We start from the raw sequence: 18,869 nt of genomic DNA, 5'->3' as shown, positions 1-18,869 counted from the left end.
TTCAAAATAAGTACCATCTATATAATTCTTAATATCTTGATAAAAATATTAGAATAATCTATAAGACAGAAAAAAACTTGGTTAATTATAGGTAATGAATTTTATACATATATCTAAGATTTAAACGAAAATGTAATATTTTTTAAAAGTAATGACATGAATATTACTGAAAATATATTATATAACGTAATATTAATATTATCTATTTGTACCTCTTGTTCAGAACTATATCAAAACACTTGATATTTTTTTATGTTTGGATTAGAATAACTCTATTCTCAAAATAATAGAGCACTTGGTTATACTCCAAAATAGAACCCTAAAATTGTATGCACTATAGGTAAAGCCATCCAGACGAAAATTAAATTTATTATAAATATTATCAGGAAGTAAAATCCTTATGTGATTTTCATTGGGCCTGGATGTGTAATGTAACTTAACAAAAGCTCTAATCCTCGACAACGGTCCTTCTTGAAAAGGATATTTTTTAATGAATATTATTAATAATAGATGAATACATCAAATTTTCTAAAATAGGTTATAATAGTATCAAGTAGTATTATAATAACATTTTCAATGTTCATACAATTTATTCAATCTTGAAATATAATAATACAGATGTCCATTATTTAGCATAAAATCTTAATTTTAAAATGACTTAAAACTGTTTTGAAAATAGTATTATAGTGAATAACTCGTTCAAGAATAAATTATGATAAATTAAATTTAACACAAATTAGTCTGAGTAATCTTGAATATATATTAATACAGATTACAAAATGTAAATTAAAAATTATTATGTTAAGTAATAAATTTTTATATTTGTTTATAATTGAACTTAAGTGTTACAAGATTAAACTATTTAAATACGTTTAATTCATGTTTTATTGTTACTGTATAAATTTATTCATGGAAATAAATATTTATTTTATAAAATTAATAATAATGATTAATCGTAGTTGCTGGTGGTCAAAGCAGCTCAGCGAACAAATGTTTTTATCACAATATCATAATCATGTGACTTTTCTCGCGGGGAGAGTGATCAACCCGGTGATGGTTGTTCGACCCCCCTCCCCCCCGCGATCCCCTACAGTACATCACACTTCCTGTTCAAATTTGTGTGATAATTTATTTTGAAACAGTAGCGGAATCATTTCATATTACTTATTTTTTTAATAGTCACGCAACGTTTTGGACGTTTTGAAAGGACCATGAAGGTTATAGTATTTTAATATCATTCATATTATTGTACAAAGAATGATTTTTTTTTATGGTGCATTTAAATTCGCACCGTCCAATCGCGGTATTATTGAGTGATTACGTGAGCATAGTTTGTTTTGATTTATTACATTGTCGCGGAACGTTTCGTTTGAAAATTAAAACAAAATGGACTAAAAATGATTGAAATACCCCATAGAAATGGCAAATTCTCCAGAACCGTCGAATCACAATCAATATTTACATAATGATATCCGTGTAACCATTTAACCACGTGATTACCACCCGCTGTGCAAGATGCAGTACTATAAACGTCCCAATGATGTCTATTGAGGATATTATACGATGTTATTAACCAAAAAGACTACGTATTAACTTAAGGCTATTGATATTATTCAGATTTGTAGATAAAGGTTTCGTGAATGATACGCATAATTTCGGAACAACCACATCGTATACGAAACTCATAAATTTGATAATCACGAATTATTCACGACAGCCCGTGATATTTTATTCTCGTGACAATGCCGTGTATAATTTTTGAGAAAATTCAATGTCTGCTACTTGTATTTTTGTAATTAAAAAATTAGATTTCTTTTCGCTGGAATATCCGGTGAAGTTTTATTATTCAGTCTTGTATGACGTTTCGCATCGGCATTTATAATAACACATTGCTCTCACATAAACAATAAGATACATAACTGTCAATTTTATGTTTATGTATTATAATATAATACGAGTAAAAGAACACAGCAGCTTTTACTGAAAACAATTTAGTGATATACGTATTATTATTACTATAAATTATAAATTCAGATCAGCGAAAATTGGTTATTAAAATGATTTGAGATATTAAAAAAAAAAGCATTATATTGTACATTGGGTATGGGTAATTAAAGCTAATAAATACGTAACTTATAAATGATATTGGAATAGGCACAATTTGTTATTAATATTTTATTATACGTGATATTGTAATTTACATGTTACGCATGTTATAATAATAATTATGTACATATTATTATAAAATATATATATATATATATATATTATTCAAACTTAATTTATCAATACAAAAACAAGTATAAGAGCCAAATGTTCAATTTCGGAAGTACACCGCCTAACCTAACCTATTTGTCAATATTGTCATATACAATTTTAAACTTAAGTTACTTTGGTTCAGTATTGGATTTGGTTTAGTTATGATGCTATTGTTATTTTACATCCGAGTTCAATGCCAAATGAGTGTTCAATATTTAAAAAAAAAAACTATTACATGGTTTACTTTACTGTAATATATGAAATTTTCACATGAATATATTAAAAATATTTACATTTATAAAACCAAAATTAATTCATATTTAAAATGAAAAATTAACATATTATAATTTGTGACAGTTTTTAAATGAATCTCCATTATTTCCGAATATTTATAGCATTTATAACATTTTCTTTTTGATGTTTTTTTTTTTTAATTTTAAACTTAGATACTCTTAAAAGTTAAAATTCTATATTTCATCATATTTTTTAAATCGTTAGCCTTCTTATTAAACATAAAAATGAAAAAAATAAAAAAAATTTATTATTTACAGAAGCAACGTAAATCTTTTAAATATTAAATTACAGATATATATTCATGTACATATTGGTGTTAATATGTGGTTTGGGAGGTACTTATATCTAATATTAAATTAATAGTTTATGAACCATAAGTGTTTAAAGTTTAAACGAGTGCGTACAAGATAGGAAACTGTAAATCTCTTTGCCCATTTAATAATCACCGATGCGCGCCTTTAAATTTTAAACACACAAAGCTAGCAAACTGTAATATGTTTGTTAAATATTGAATGGCAGAGTTGTTCACTGAAATAATAGTGTAAATTGAGAGCTGAATTTATTTTCACATGTACAATAAAAATAGTGCTGATCATTGATAACAGTACAATATTTTCATCTACAACTTGTTTTCCTAAAAAATTAGCTTAACATATAATAAATTGTTTTTTATATGTCGTGAAAATGGGTAGAAAGCTAAGATAAGATAGAATTAAATAGTTTGCGCTTAAAGTACCAACTATACAACTATTGACTTAACTAGTGTCGATATCAAAAATAAAAATCAGTGGTGGTACCATACATGTAAGATGACTGACATATCCGCAATTTTACATAATACAATTTTAGGGTTTTTATACCTAACTATATTAATTCTGTATATAATATTTATAATTTTTGATCGCAATAAAATCACATAAAATATATAATAATAATTAATTTTTTTTTGACTGGGCTAAATCGAGATACATAAATGAAGTATACCTACATAAATACACACTGGCTACACGTTTTATAATAATTAATATGCGATATTCGCTATCAAAATATTTGTTATGATTAGTTTGTTTTTGCTATATTGTGAAACATTGAGTCTATAGACAACCGAAGCTATAAAAAATAAAATGAATGTAATGATTTAATACTTCACCAACAAATGATAAAATTGTGACATAATAATATAATATACTATAAAGTAAACTTAAGTACGATATAAACTATACGGAGATATAATAGCAATAAATTACATGGTAATACATTTACTAGGGAAAATGTCTACGGCGAAAATTTCAAGATTACTTTTTGAATCGATGAGCACAAATTCTGCATGTCTTTGAACCCTTGTAATGATCCGTTTGCCATTTCATCCCACTGTGTACGGTAGCATTTTCCCTATAAACTGCTTGGCTCGCATTCCTCCTATATACGCCCAACTTTAAGTCTACAAAGGCGGGACAACATTCACCTGGTCCGAAATTTGTGTTAATTAACCGAACGGCTTACGATTTTCTCGACCACTAATGTTTACGACTTGTCCCCGTGTTCGGTGGGAGGATCCAATCTCGTATATTGGAAACAACCATGTATTGTGTGTGTCTGTGTATATGTTTTCAAGCCAATTAAGCTAAATTGAATGACGACCGCAGATGAGGCCGAATGCTACCGAACACAGTAAATAATTTATTTCTTCACTATCAATCCTAATAGAGTATAATTTTTTTACGAATGCAATTCCAAACAACAGATTTAAGTATAAGGCTGTATATCTGATATCTAAACCAAATCATATGTATATATATATATATATATATATATATATTATTTTATGTTTAAAATTTACTCGCTTTTATAACCATAATTTAAATTTAAATTTATATCTCACTTCATAAGTAAACACGAACTACTTCGTTTTTAAGGCCAAATACTGCTGTGTTGTTATACGAAGATACTTTGCCATCTATGTTAAATTAATTAGACTATAAATAATATAAAGACAAAAACGTTTTGAAATTGTCGTTTATTAATGACACGAAAGATTCAACAAGTGTCAGTAATTGTGTAAAATAAGGGTGTACATTTTAAGGTACGTAAATCCTAAATGCATATCAGATTATAATATATAAGCGTACGATCTAATACATATATATTCTATCTCTTATTTTTAATGAGTATTACATAAGAAGGGAAGTATGCCGTCTAAAGTATTCCAACAATATCTTTATCATTGACTGTTAAATATATTGTCAGACACAGTAGTAATCGACTTTTAATTTTTATTGCGATTCACTCCCTTATTTTATTTTACTGTTTCCTTGCAAAAAGTTATACTTTTTATACTTACATAGTGAAAACTATTGCCGAGTTATTATACACTCAATTCAACGCGTCTTTAGAAAAATGGTATTTTTTCCGGAAATTAAAAGTGAAAAGTTTCCTTTTATTAAAAAAACTGTCGCGTTCATCCTAACGACTTCTCCTTTCATTATGCAAAGAAACGGATATAAAATAACATTGAAAAGGCACTAGAAGTCTAGAAGTCAGTAGACCATTTTATCGTTTATAAAACAATAAAATATAACCTATATAGTATTAATATCAAATTTAACACAACAAATTTTTTTCATTTGTAGACATTTTTAAAATGTTTATCAATCTCAATACCGAAATAAGTTTCTTTTCCTGTACTACATAATATTGTATTACTCTCTATTGTATCTCATTTATCGAATTATATCCGCATGGTCGATCAAAAAAGGTATCAGTTCCATCTTCCATATTATGTTAAATTTGGACAAATAATAAACAGGCACAAACCAAATTATACAAATGTATCAAACGAAACTTCTTCTTTTCCAATGTATTTTTACTCTTTGTACTAAAACTGTCAAACAACCGTAATCAAATAATACATAAATATGCAATTGATTAAAATATGAATAAAGCCAGATTAAAAAAAAATGTTACTTAGAAAAACATAATTGTTTGCATACGCTATGAAACTGCTACAATACTGAATCCATTAAAAAATAAGTCAACATTTTAATAATTTAACATTATCAAAGATTTAAACTCTAAGTGAAAGTGTCATTTTTTAGATGCCTAATTAAATACTTTTTCACTATTTTAATTTATATAATATTATTATAATTTGATGTATTTTATGCAGGATATTGGTATGTTTTAATACATATGTAAAGGATCATATACTTGCTAGGTATGGATTTATCGGTGATTGTATTATGTTTCACTAAGATTCACTTAAGAATATTTATGAAAGTAAAAAAAAAAAGGTATTTGAAATCTCTTATAATAGTACATCATAAGCATATCAAAATAAACAAAAACAGGTAAATACCCACCAACTAGAATTTTCATATTAAGGATTATATACTTCACATACATAGGTATCAGTTATCGTGGAATATTCAAAACTGTATTCTATCCGATACAAGGAAAATATTCTTCTTTTATGTCATGGTTAGCTTCAGTAGGTGCATTGAGTTTTTTTAGCTTATAAAGGACTAAATATACTATTTTATATCTGTTTAATTTATATTCAAATTATAAATCTAATATTTTGACAGAAAGACTCATGTTAGTAATGAAAAAAAAAACAAGTTTTTATATTAAAATTCTGATTATGTCTTTGATAATCCTTTCTAAATTGAATTGGTAAACAAAATGTAATTGGATTTTTAGTGTAATCAAATAAATTGATTTTGCCAAAAACAAGTATTTGGTTTGAAACCTTTTCCGTATCAATAATGAATGACGACATAAATTGCTAAAAACAGAAAAATAATTAAATAATTTACTACAGTATTCAAATAAAAAATTGACAAAAATATTAAGATAAAAATAAAATCTAATTAGCTTTTAAAATTACAGAAATTCTTAGTTATTTTATTACTTTTAAATTTTAACTCCACCTACCTTCTTAGCGATTTGTTTCTATAAATCATAAACAATAATCCATACATGTAATAACATTTTTATGTATCAATAATCAAAAACAAAATAATTATAATTAACCATTGATAATATTATATAAATATATTTTAACTCCATTTGTTATATTAAACAAAACATTTGTATGTTGTATATACGTAACACTGTACACTATAGAAAGATTTAATTTTACTTCATTATATATTTTTTAATTTATCAGCTTTAAACGTTAATAAATTATTAAATACTTACTTTCGATATTTGACTCAATTTTAGATTTACAGGAATTGATTAGACGGTATCTGTAATGATAAAATACAATTTTATATATTAATAACAAATTATATTTATACATTTCTATAACTGCTAAAGGCTAATCGTCAAACATTTAACTCATGACTTCATCTTTTTGAACCTTATTATTTCGTTTCAAACGTCATTTAAAAATAAAATTAAAATTATATACTTATTGTAACATTTGTTTGCTATTACACTATACTATAACTTTGGTACTATGTAAAGCTCTCAATTCTAAAACCATACAGCATTTTAAGTCAATATGTTTATGCCAAATAACAGAAACTTAATGGAATATATTACTAATGAGCAACGAGGCACATTATATAAAAAACTTCTTTCTAAAATTAAATAAGCTTGCTTCTCTTTCTTACTCTAAAAGCTCATAAATATTTAATAACCACTCGAATCGTAATATTATAAGTAGTCTTGCATCGAGATAAATTGCAGATCAATTTCTTATACGACTTAAGAGGATGCCAAACCCACATGTGTTGTCTCCATCTTACAAGCGAATAACATAGCAAATTTACGCTCAGAAGATCGCGTTTAGATCCGACAGATTAAAAATTAAAGTGAATTGACCTCTTATAAAATTTAAAAATAAGAACATTATTTGTGTTCACATGTTGGGTTTTTACGATGGTTCAGTTTTTAAGTGTGTTATGAGAATTTTTAATTTACGCTATTTTTTAGACGCAAAACTAGCTAAAAAATTAAACCATCGTAAAAACCCGATATACGAACACAGACAATATCCTTACCTTTAAATTGCATAAAATGCTTTATACTAACAGAGCAAAACGTGATCTGCTGAACGTAATTTGGTACCTATATTAATCATTTGTTAGATGGAGATAACACATACGGCGTCCTCTTAGAACATCATATTTTGATTATATCAAAATGTATATCCAAAAATTCCAATTTTTTGTTATTGGCTTAAATATTAGAGTTATTAACAACTTAAAAGTGAGAATATTTTCCGTGTTATTTTGATGGTTTCTGCGGTATTTTAATTGAGAGTTATAATAGTATGTAAAATATTTGAAAATTATCATAATTCATTTAAAAAATTAAATATTATAAGAAATACCAATAAGAGAACACAGATAATGTTTTTACATTTATGTTTAATAATAGATCAATAAAACTAACTCCAATATTTAAGACGACAATTTACAAATAAAACTTTTGTACATATATTTTGGTATAATATACGTTGGTTGGGCGGAGATAACATATTATTATGCAGGCATGTCGTTTTCTTAACAAAAATGGTTTATCTCCTAATATTCTTACTAAGTAGGTATGTCTCTAATAGCTAACTTTACTTCTCTTGAATTGAATCATATTTTTATAGTATGCCATTTTTGTTTACTGAACCATTTGTAAAATATTATTTACAGAATATAAATTAATTATTATAATTATATAGATTCTTCAGAATAAATTAAGAAATAAATAACTGCTGTATTAGGAAAACAATCAAATTAGTAATATTGATGTATAAAATAAGTAAACTATACGGTTTATTGATTTTAACACAAAACTCAACTGACTGTTAATAATATGTTTCTAAAACTCGTTTTCGTTACATATGTCACATAATTTTAAAATATAATATAATACTACCAATATCTTTTAGTTATATTAAATACTACATATTAAAAATAAAATATTAAATAGTATAGACGTATAAACTATTTTGGTATACAATTTTTAAATATGGAAAAACATTATTAAATTAATTTCAGGTAACATATTTTTATTTATTTTTTATTTTTTTATAAATACAGATAATATAAAATTATTATTATTTTGAACAAGTATTATGATGTAAAATATCTATCACAATAAAAAATAAAAATGTGAATTACAACTAATCATTCAAAAACACAACCCAAAAATATTATGCTTACAAGAAACCAATTTCAATGACAATTCAATAGGAAACGTTCCAGCATATACAGGATACCATAAAAATCGTACAAATGCACTTCGGTCCAGCGGAGGTGTAGCCATCTATATCTCCGACACTCCCCATAGTACACAAATAAACCTATTAACTAATTTAGAAGCAAGCATATAATAATTAATAGTGATAAGTAACTAATATTGTATAAACTGTTTTTTTTCTTCCTATTCTATGTAAATATTTATAAGTATATAATTTTATTGTATAAAACTCAAAGCTAATGGCCTATGCTGCCGAAGCTGTAACGTTCAATAAAAAAAAATACAAAAATAATAAAAATGGTTTTTAGTTTTAAATATTAAATATACCATTAAGTGTACACAAACTGAAAAGTAACTCACATTTAGTGAAATAATTACTGTAACGTATGAACATAGAATGAAACCAGAGAAACTTTATGTCACTTACCCCATTGGACTATCTTAACAATTGGACGACTAAAAGAAGTTTTTCATTAAACTTTAGGACATTCAGCGTTATCTTGGCATTTATGTATACAAAACTATGGGCTTAAATTATTTATTATTGGTAATCTTGAACACTCTTGAACTTATTTATGATGAAATGTGTGAAGATGTAATAAATTGCCAAAAAATAAATAAACATAGAATTAAAATTAAATAGGTAACATAATATTTTTAATAAAATGTATGAAACTAATACTTGTTGCTGGGAGTATATATATTAATTATTCCATAATGTGCTAAAATAATTTTAAAAAATACGGGAATGAATAATCAATGATACAAATTGGTTTCGGACTAGATATTATTTTACAATAAATCTAAATGTATATAATTTTGTTGAAAACAATGTTAACCAAATTAATAGACCATAGACCAACTATAAAAAATGGTTTTAAAATATAGTTAAATGTGATCAATGATTATGTGATGCACTACAATACAATATATAAGGAATTTATAGGTACTATTTTCAGTTATAAACTTGATTAATTATCAAATACATAATCACCAAACCACTATAGAGTTTCAAGCAATATACATATTATTATAATTAACTATACTATACGAACTTTACATCTTTATTACAGTAGTATTAGTATACATTATCAGTTGACACAATGGTTATACTGCTTGCTAGTTGAAATTTAGAGACCCTTAATTCTTAAATCTGTGATTACTGTCTTGGACACTGAACTCCTCGGTTTATAAGCTAATACCCAGGATATAACGTCATGGATTGGAAAATCTTATACTACACAAGTTTTGGTCGATGGAAGAGGGAGTTTAATGAGCTCAAACTATGAACCCAAATGTTCTTATTATCCCTTCGATAATTCGATAATTCCCTTTAGGTGATTATTTTCCAAGATAATCTTATTGAAATAAACGTATTATTGATAAATATAAATTGAGGTTATTATATAGTTAGATCTGTTTGGTTTTGTATTAATTTATATTTTAGATAAATAAAGTACCAAGTAAAAACTGGTGTTAATTAAATTAAAGACTTATTTTGCACCTATATGTGCGTTATTATCAAAGTTTAAAAATATATACACAGATAATATTACATTATATTATAATATATATTTTATACCTAATTGTAAATATTATCAATGATTTTGTGAATATTCCAGTAAAATAATCAGAGGTCTGACAAGAAAAAGATTGAATTACATCTCTTTATAAAAAAAAATATTAACAATATTATTTGAAAGAGGTCAAAAATCAGCAATACTTAACTTAACTCATATTTTTGTATTTGTTTTAGCTAGTAATATTACTACGCATACAGCGTAAAAGTTTTGTTAATAGTGTAAACTAAACTCTATACAAAATAATAATGTTCAATTTAATTCCGTTTTATGTCTTGTAAGTTAATTGTATAAGTATACCTCAAAACAACAATAACACATACACAAATATATGCATACATTCAAATATTTAGTTAATTATACAGCTTCTATTGGCTCTTTAATCTCAAATGTGTTGTTCACGAAACGCGCAATGAAACATAACATTTGTGTGATATAATGTTACCCATGTAAAATATTAATATGATATGCACAAAGTAAGGTTAACAATTAATTACGTTTACTGTATATTTTCTCAAGTTCAAAATTAAAAGATTACTTAAATCAATAGATTTTTTAATTTTTCCGGTTTTGTGTGCGTTAAAAATTGTTTACCTGGTAGATGTGATGAGCCATTTGAAAAAAAAAATCAATTATCATCGTATGGAAAGTAATGAAAATTTAACCGAACGCGTAAATGTTTGTTAGTTTCCAATAGCACGTACAAAACGAGGACTACAAAATGGAAAACTATTCCTTTTGTACTAATAACTAGTATGGCCTCTCTAGAGTTTTCTCCATAGAATACCTTTACTCTTGTTTTCCATCAACGTACGTACCTGAAACACAATTCTTTTCCTGAAAATCGATTTTCCTTAAACTTCTGTTTTCCTGAGGGAAAATCTAAACAATTTTAACATTATTCCCCCATTCGTCGTTCCAACCTTTTATATTTATTTTTAAAGGGCAAAGTAACTAAATTACGTGTATTTTTTTATACTTCCGTCTTGTACGTGAAGGTCAAATCCAAACGTTACGGTCCCCTTTTTACGACATATGTTTTAAACTGACCATCAAAAATTTTTACCAAAAAAGCATTTCAATTTCTAATCAATTCGTCGTACGTTATGTATCTACATATGTTTATTCAAGTATATTTACTTTTTCAAACTCTCACATATTTTTTTTTGGATAAATAAACTTATTATAATGCGTATACTGTGTAGGTATGTATTCTGATCTAACTATTAATAATTAACAAACCCCTATTGCAATAATTTACAATTACCGAATATCTTATAATACTTGTGTGTATAATTTTCAACTCTATGGATGATTGTAATTTCATATGTAATTATATTATTATATATATGGGTACTTGAATTTTTTAAAGTAAAAATTAAATTTTAAATTTGTCTCACATACCTATTATATAGGTCAAGTAATATTTGTGTATTCTGAAAAAGTTATAGATTACCCATGAATGCAACAAGTGTCCTCATACATTAAATATACATACATCAATATTTCTAATTTGATTAAACTAAAGTATTGTATTCAACCATTTTATAAATTGTAGTCTGTTTGAATGAATTTTTTAAAGCATAGTTTAAAATCATACAATATAATGCTACGAATATTTGTTTGAAATTATAATGAAATTAGTTTTTCACTTATAAGAATAATATTACAAGGTCAAATCTTCATGGATATTTATGAGTCAAAATAAATACGGTACACATTCCTTTTCTCATATAAAAAACAACTTAAATTTAGAGACAGAAAATTTCCATCTCCAACATTACAAAAAGTGTTGTTAGATAATAAAATGGCTCAAACCTTTCACAGTCTAGAAATTGTTATAGACAGAATCTATCCCGGCATTGAAATTCTTATTATAGATAAGTTATCCCATTATATGGAATGGCATAAGACTTTTGGTAGACAAATTACGAGACAATTGTAGAAAAAATCATCACCGGACCGCGAGCCACGGTCAGACAGCTCGCTCACATTCCACAGATTTCGATGATGTCCTTGGATTTGCCTATATTTTTTAAAATTTAACAGTTTCATATAAAACTATATCATTTATCATTACAATATATACATCTCAGGGACAGACTTGCTCGATCGTTGACATCAACCAAAGAAAAAAGTGCTTTTCTCATGGGCAATTAGATATTGAAAAATCTCGAGTATGATCTCCTGAAAATCATTATGTTTTATTAAAACCTACAAATATCACTGATAAAATAGTGTACAGTAAGGCTTTAAGGTAAAAATTGGAAAGTAAAAAAGTAAAAATCTTTAAAATTAAATAAAACCTCGAAATAACAATTTAAATAAATAAATGTAAAAATAAAACATAAGTAAAAAAATAATAATAAAAAATAATAACAGAACTAGCAAAGAATTTTCGGACAGATAATACTTTATATTTATATTATATAATATGTATTAAGGCTTATTCGTATTCTGATCATCGGGTATATTTCTGTGAATAACTGCTCAACAGATTTTGTTGATACGACACCACAGGGATCATGTATCTTTGCACAGTGGTTTTCCTTATGGGAATAGACCCTCTTCGAAACTTCGTAACCATCTAAAGAATAAGGCACGTAGTTGATATTTGCTAAATGTTATAAATAGCTATTAAGCGTTAAATATTGTGGCGTAAATTAATTATTATTTTCCTAATTTAATGAATAAAACAATATTATTGATTTTCCATTTTTTTTTTTTTTTTTAATTCAATTTTAATACATTATATTCATTAGATAAATCTGTTTATGAAATAAATATAAAAATAAAATAAATGGAATATACAGTTTTATACAGTTTTATACGTTTTGTGATTATTGAATGTTATGGATTTTATTTAAGACAATCTAATCATGCGTTTTTAATTATATTCCTTTCTATATATTATGCTGTACAAATAAGCTTGTAAGATTAGTACATTTTCAGTCAACAAACCGCTACAAAAAAGAAGTGTTATTTTCATTTATTTTCCATTATTATTTTTAAATCTATAATATGTCCTGTTAGTGAGGAACGGAATTTATGTTCGATGCAGGGGTGCTAATTCTTTTCAAAATATTGATTAACTACCTTTACCACCGTATTAAATGGTGCCACTGCTATCATCACACACACCACTTCTTAACATTCGGTGTTACGCACAAACAAAAGTATATTTAAGTGCATACACACACATATATATATATATATCGTAAAAGTCTATACGTACACTATATACACTCGTGTGTGGGGGGGAGGATGGCAAAAAGATGAGCGAGGAAAGACTTTCAAGGTTTGTGCTGTCGAGACGCGCAAGGAGAATCAGATAAAACGCGGCCAATGGAAGTCGTGTCGGGTTGCCAAAAACTCGGGGTGGCGGTGATAGTTTCCACGTGGTCCCGCACCCCAAAAGGATTATTCTCCATATATTCTCCACTACCGACAATCCTTTTCCCGGTTAATCCCGTAAAAGCGACCTACTGTATTACACCACGACCACAATCATTTCCTAGCCTTCATATATATATATGTGCGTGTGTGTGTACTGCTAGTACGCACACACATATAAAACGATGACGGCTGAGGTAACAGCGAGGAAGGGTATATTTGTACACTGTGTAGATAGGGTTAGGCGAGATGGGATGGTTGCGACGACGTTTGCTATTTAGTATTTACTACGTCCCTTTCATAACCGCATCACTCCACCACCCCTCGATGTCACTGCAGGACTTTTAATAATCACCAGCAGTGGGTGACATATTATGTTATATATACAATGGCATCGAAAGGAGAGAAAGAGAGAGAGGTGTAAGACAGCGATGGAGTGACTCGACATGAATTCAAAGGTGTATCTTCCGCCGCACCACAATTTTTATTTACAGTGGTCATTACAATGTTCTATGAAATATTTGAGACGTAGTTGACGTTAATATATTTTAAATAATCACTTGGTGCCTTCATTGTTGTTTTATCGCGTTTTATTTAATAGGTATTCATATTTCGCTCCAGTGTAATCATATTACCCATTATTAACGGATATTTGAAAAATAGCTGTTAGAGATAATATATTATAAATATTTTTGTTTGCTACTTAAAAATATTATAATATGTATTTATATTATGTATATATCACCTAAAAAGCTGACTAAATTTTGGAATACACAATAATGTGCATGTTTTTCATAAATGTTTTCTTAAGTCACCGAAATATAGTGGCGTACGCGGTCTTTTAAAAATAAATTACGAAGTAAATTATAAAATTTAATTAATGTTAGTAATCAAGAGAGTAAGTTAAGTAATTTAGAGTTAAATACTCTATTACCTCTGATCTTCCATTACTTTATGTCTGTGTATATTAAAGTAAGTTGAACAAATAAAAATAAATCATTAGCTATAAAATGCATGCAACAATTTATTGAATATACATATTTGGTAGCTTATTAAAGATGATATTTTCATAAATACTCAGACAAACCTAACAAACTCGACAGTTTTTTGATATTTTTGTAGCTTAAATATTATTTTGATTATTTTTAATAAGTGTTAACTCTTACCTATAAAAATACTGACTATACTAAATTATTTAAGGTACCTATGTACCTATTATATTAAATTCTTGAAATCAATAAGAAACTAATATATATAATAATTAAAAGTACGATAACAATAGTTGAGTTAGGTAAACGAGTGTGCATTTTTAATTATTTTTGGGTTAAGTAGTTCCGTGCAATTTTTTTTTTGTGCTATAATATATTTTAAGTTTGAAGAAACCTGTTAATACTTATTAATGAATTATAATAAAAATGTTATTTTGAAGTTTTCATAACTGAAATGTCATACAATTATTGATGATGTCAATAAACGCTGAGTTTTATTAAAGTTTTAATTAAACTTAAATTAGTTACATTTTTATCTGATTAATTTATGTTGGCGGCTGTACCAATAAATAGTCATTAAAAATATTTTCATAATGCACAGTTAAGTTGGACAATATTTTGAGTGAAAAAATATACAGACAGAATCATATTCGAAACTTATATTTCTTCATAAAATATAAGATATTAAACCAACAACTTCATTAAATTAAGACTCATTATTATATTATTATGGTTAGTTATCGTAGTTGAAACTTTATCTTGAGATTAATTGCATTTCATATGAATTTTGAGTGAAACGTAAGACCGTGAATCATAATGATATATAAAATATTAAGAGATTTTATCTACAAAATTATAATATTACGCATATTATGTATATTATAATGTGACTTAAGGTTTATCTATTGATAAATTATTTTAGCATACTTCACCTGTTTTTGACGTTTTGTGAATGCTGATTAATAAGATTTAATTTACTATCAACGAAAATATAATGAATTATAATTTATGGAACCATAAAATGGAATACACCTAACCAAAAATGATGAGACAAGATGTGTTTAAAATAATATTATACCAAATGTATTTTCTTTTCTTTTTACTATAATCATATTTTAGTAATTATGAAAATTTAAGAGCTATTTTAGAAATTTCTCATTAAATTTATTCCAATAAATAAACATTTATATTACTATATGATAGCTGAACAGATACAATCAATACAGATGTCAGCTTTTTTTTCGAATAAATTCTATAAAACTAAAACCATTATCTCAAACACAATTGCCATTGTTATAAAGTTTGTAAAACCATTTTTTTTAAATTTTTTTTTTTTTAATGACGTAACCATTTATGCTCTGCTTGAACTCTTCAATCACAAGTTTATCACCACTTCAGTATTCAGTTCATGTTTGCACTGTCAAAATCCATTTGGAAATTGTTTTTTTAATCTAAAAATGGTCCTTAGAGAATATTTAGATTTAACTTTCACTTATAAAGTTCTGAAAAAAAAGTTTATAATAGTCTTCTATTACTTTATTCTCTTATTCTATAGCGAAAAAATTTTATTTAAAATTTAACTATTCTTAAAAAATGAATAAAATATTGTTGAATGATAAAATTCAAAAATATTAAACACTTTTTATATTAAATATGTTATACTCACTGGTTGAAAATTTTCTAAAAAATTGTCAATTATTGTTACTGTATACCATACTGATTTTTAATACAAAACTATAAAAATTCATGTTTTTTTAAAACTTATTTATTAAATTATTATGATTATTATTATTTTTTTTTTTGAGAAATATTGACATGGAAATTGATTATAAGTAATACATTTGCAAAATTTTCTAAATAGTAATAGTTAAAATGTTATATAGACACTGTGTGTTTGAACAACATGAATATAACGAATATGGGTTAGGATGAAAAGCATAGGATAGCATAATATTATTTGTATACGGGAACGTTTTTTTTTTTTTTTTTTTAATTGCAATAATTTTGACTTTTTATTTTATAGAATAATTTATAATATACATGCACTAGGTCATGACCAATATGACCTCAATATGCCAAAATTCAGCCTTCAACTTTGATACAACCGCACTAGACTCTCTTATCGACGTCGACTTTAAAAGTTCTTTGAAAACCCGTATACATGAAAAATGGCATAGAATCTGGAATAACTAGTCCACAAAACTTAACCAGATCAAGACACCTAAATTTATATGGGACAATCCCTAATCACAACTGTAAGGGCGAAACTTCTTTTAACTGTCTAAGAATCGGACACGTGACAGATCTCAAACATTGAAATATATCCAGACGGATTGTCATCAATATGAACAGAAGCATATGAATTTCAACCTAACAGAATCTATCGTTGCCACCCTCAGTCCCAACTCAGACCAGAATGATAATATATTAAAATCCCTAAAAGTAACTAATCTAATTAAGCTTTGTAATGCAATGGTATTGACATAATTGTAAATAATATAACTGATAGCATCATATGACTAATGGCCTTTGCTACCGAGTATGTATTTTCGATAAATAAAAAAAAAAAACCACAATGAAATTTATTATTAAAATAAGTTTTTCTTACCTTTAATTAAATATGTAGATTATAATATAAAATGCATTCTGGGTTAATAACTAAGATAAGTTATTCTCAAAAACATCATCTATCTAGTAGTTTATCTTGTAATACACTAATCATAATGTGTATGAGTAAATTATTTAAGTCAACCAATGTTATTTTTCTGAAATCTAGTAGAAATACTACTCATATATTTTATTTGAGGATTCTATTTACCTGCATAATGTATTCTTTTATTTGATTTTGACACTATATTATTCTAGTCAGGTTTTGAATAATGTTTTTGGTTTGTATTTTTATTCTTTTAAGTTCACAAAATTGTTTACGCGCATAGAATACATGTTTACAAATATTTCGATTGTAATCAATTAGTGAATATATAAGGTACACCAAAGTGTTCACAACTAATATTCCAATATAATGACTCAATATAAATTACGTATATATTTATTTGAGTTTACCATAACTTTCTTGACAAATTTATTGTATGAAATATATCCTAGTGCAGTAGTACTTATCAAAAAGGTTCCGTTAAAGACAAACTATAAGGACATGACATTGAGAAGTTTGCAGTTGGCTTTTCCAAAGGTCACTTTTACTAAGTACTTGCTGTGCTAAAGTGTCGTTAGTCAGTCACCACGAAAGATCAATGTTTGATATTTCTTGTTATCGTTAAATTTGGCATTGATGTTATACTTTACTAAGCAATCATGTGATTAAGCTACAGAAATATCATACAATATATTATATATAAATTAAAAATGATGGTTCCAAATCTGATATCAATAATATTATAACAACGTCAAACTTAAGTGCTACTATTATGTACGAAAAGTACACATCCAATGCTCTTAAGCTAGACAACATAATATTATACCTAATATATTGTTTATGAAATATGCATATTCAATGATTAGATAATCCTGAGTATACCACACTAAATATTGTAAAACAAATATTGCTTCTTGAGATTGACTAAGGTTGTTACTTGTTGTATCAAATATATGGTTCAGTTAATTCATAAATTTTCAAGTATATTTTATTCAAGAGTTTTTAAATTCAAATATGTAATGACGATATTTATTTAATAGTTTTCATTGGAACATTCGACAACTTTAATTAAATTATGTGCAATAAAAGTAGTGAACACTATTTATCTGACTATATAAATGTGAAATGAAAATCTTTATATAGGGAAAACTATGATTCAGAGCTTCTTGATTTTTTTTTTAACGAAAGAGTATATTGTTGAGCATATTTTTGGCATAAGTTACGTCCAATAAAAAGTTTTATGGGTAAAAGTATGACCATACTAAAAAATACAATAGTTTTACCACCTTTTCACGAAAAAATATACTTAATATTAAATAGTTTTGTATATTGTAAGGTTGCTATTGGTTTCAAACCTAAGGTGGATATTTATTAATTATAACTATTAATTATTGTTTTCTCGGTATTCATTTCGTATTTTCGAGTTTTTGTAAATTTGTAAATTTGTAATTCCACGGGAAGTTTTGAATATGACTGGCCAGGTATTAAACGAAGAAT

General features: G+C 26.2%; 1 protein-coding gene across 2 annotated transcripts in view; it reads right to left on the bottom strand.

The window, feature by feature from the left end:
* Positions 1 to 18,869, bottom strand: part of LOC107162101 (cyclic GMP-AMP phosphodiesterase SMPDL3A) — a 199,974-nt gene that overhangs the window by 130,823 nt on the left and 50,282 nt on the right. Inside the window, exon 2 of one of the 2 annotated variants that reach the window (XM_015508832.2) lies at positions 6,754 to 6,803. The exons of the other annotated variant lie outside the window; for it this stretch is intronic. The gene's annotated coding sequence lies outside the window, so the exon portion shown is untranslated. The remainder of the gene's footprint in view (positions 1 to 6,753; positions 6,804 to 18,869) is intronic. 2 annotated transcript variants of the gene reach the window in all.

The sequence above is a fragment of the Diuraphis noxia genome, unplaced genomic scaffold, assembly GCF_037042655.1.
Source record: "Diuraphis noxia isolate RWA-SAM2 unplaced genomic scaffold, SU_Dnox_SAM2 contig0005, whole genome shotgun sequence".
Classification (NCBI taxonomy): Eukaryota; Metazoa; Arthropoda; class Insecta; order Hemiptera; family Aphididae; genus Diuraphis; species Diuraphis noxia.
This window is presented reverse-complemented; position numbering and strand designations above follow the sequence as displayed.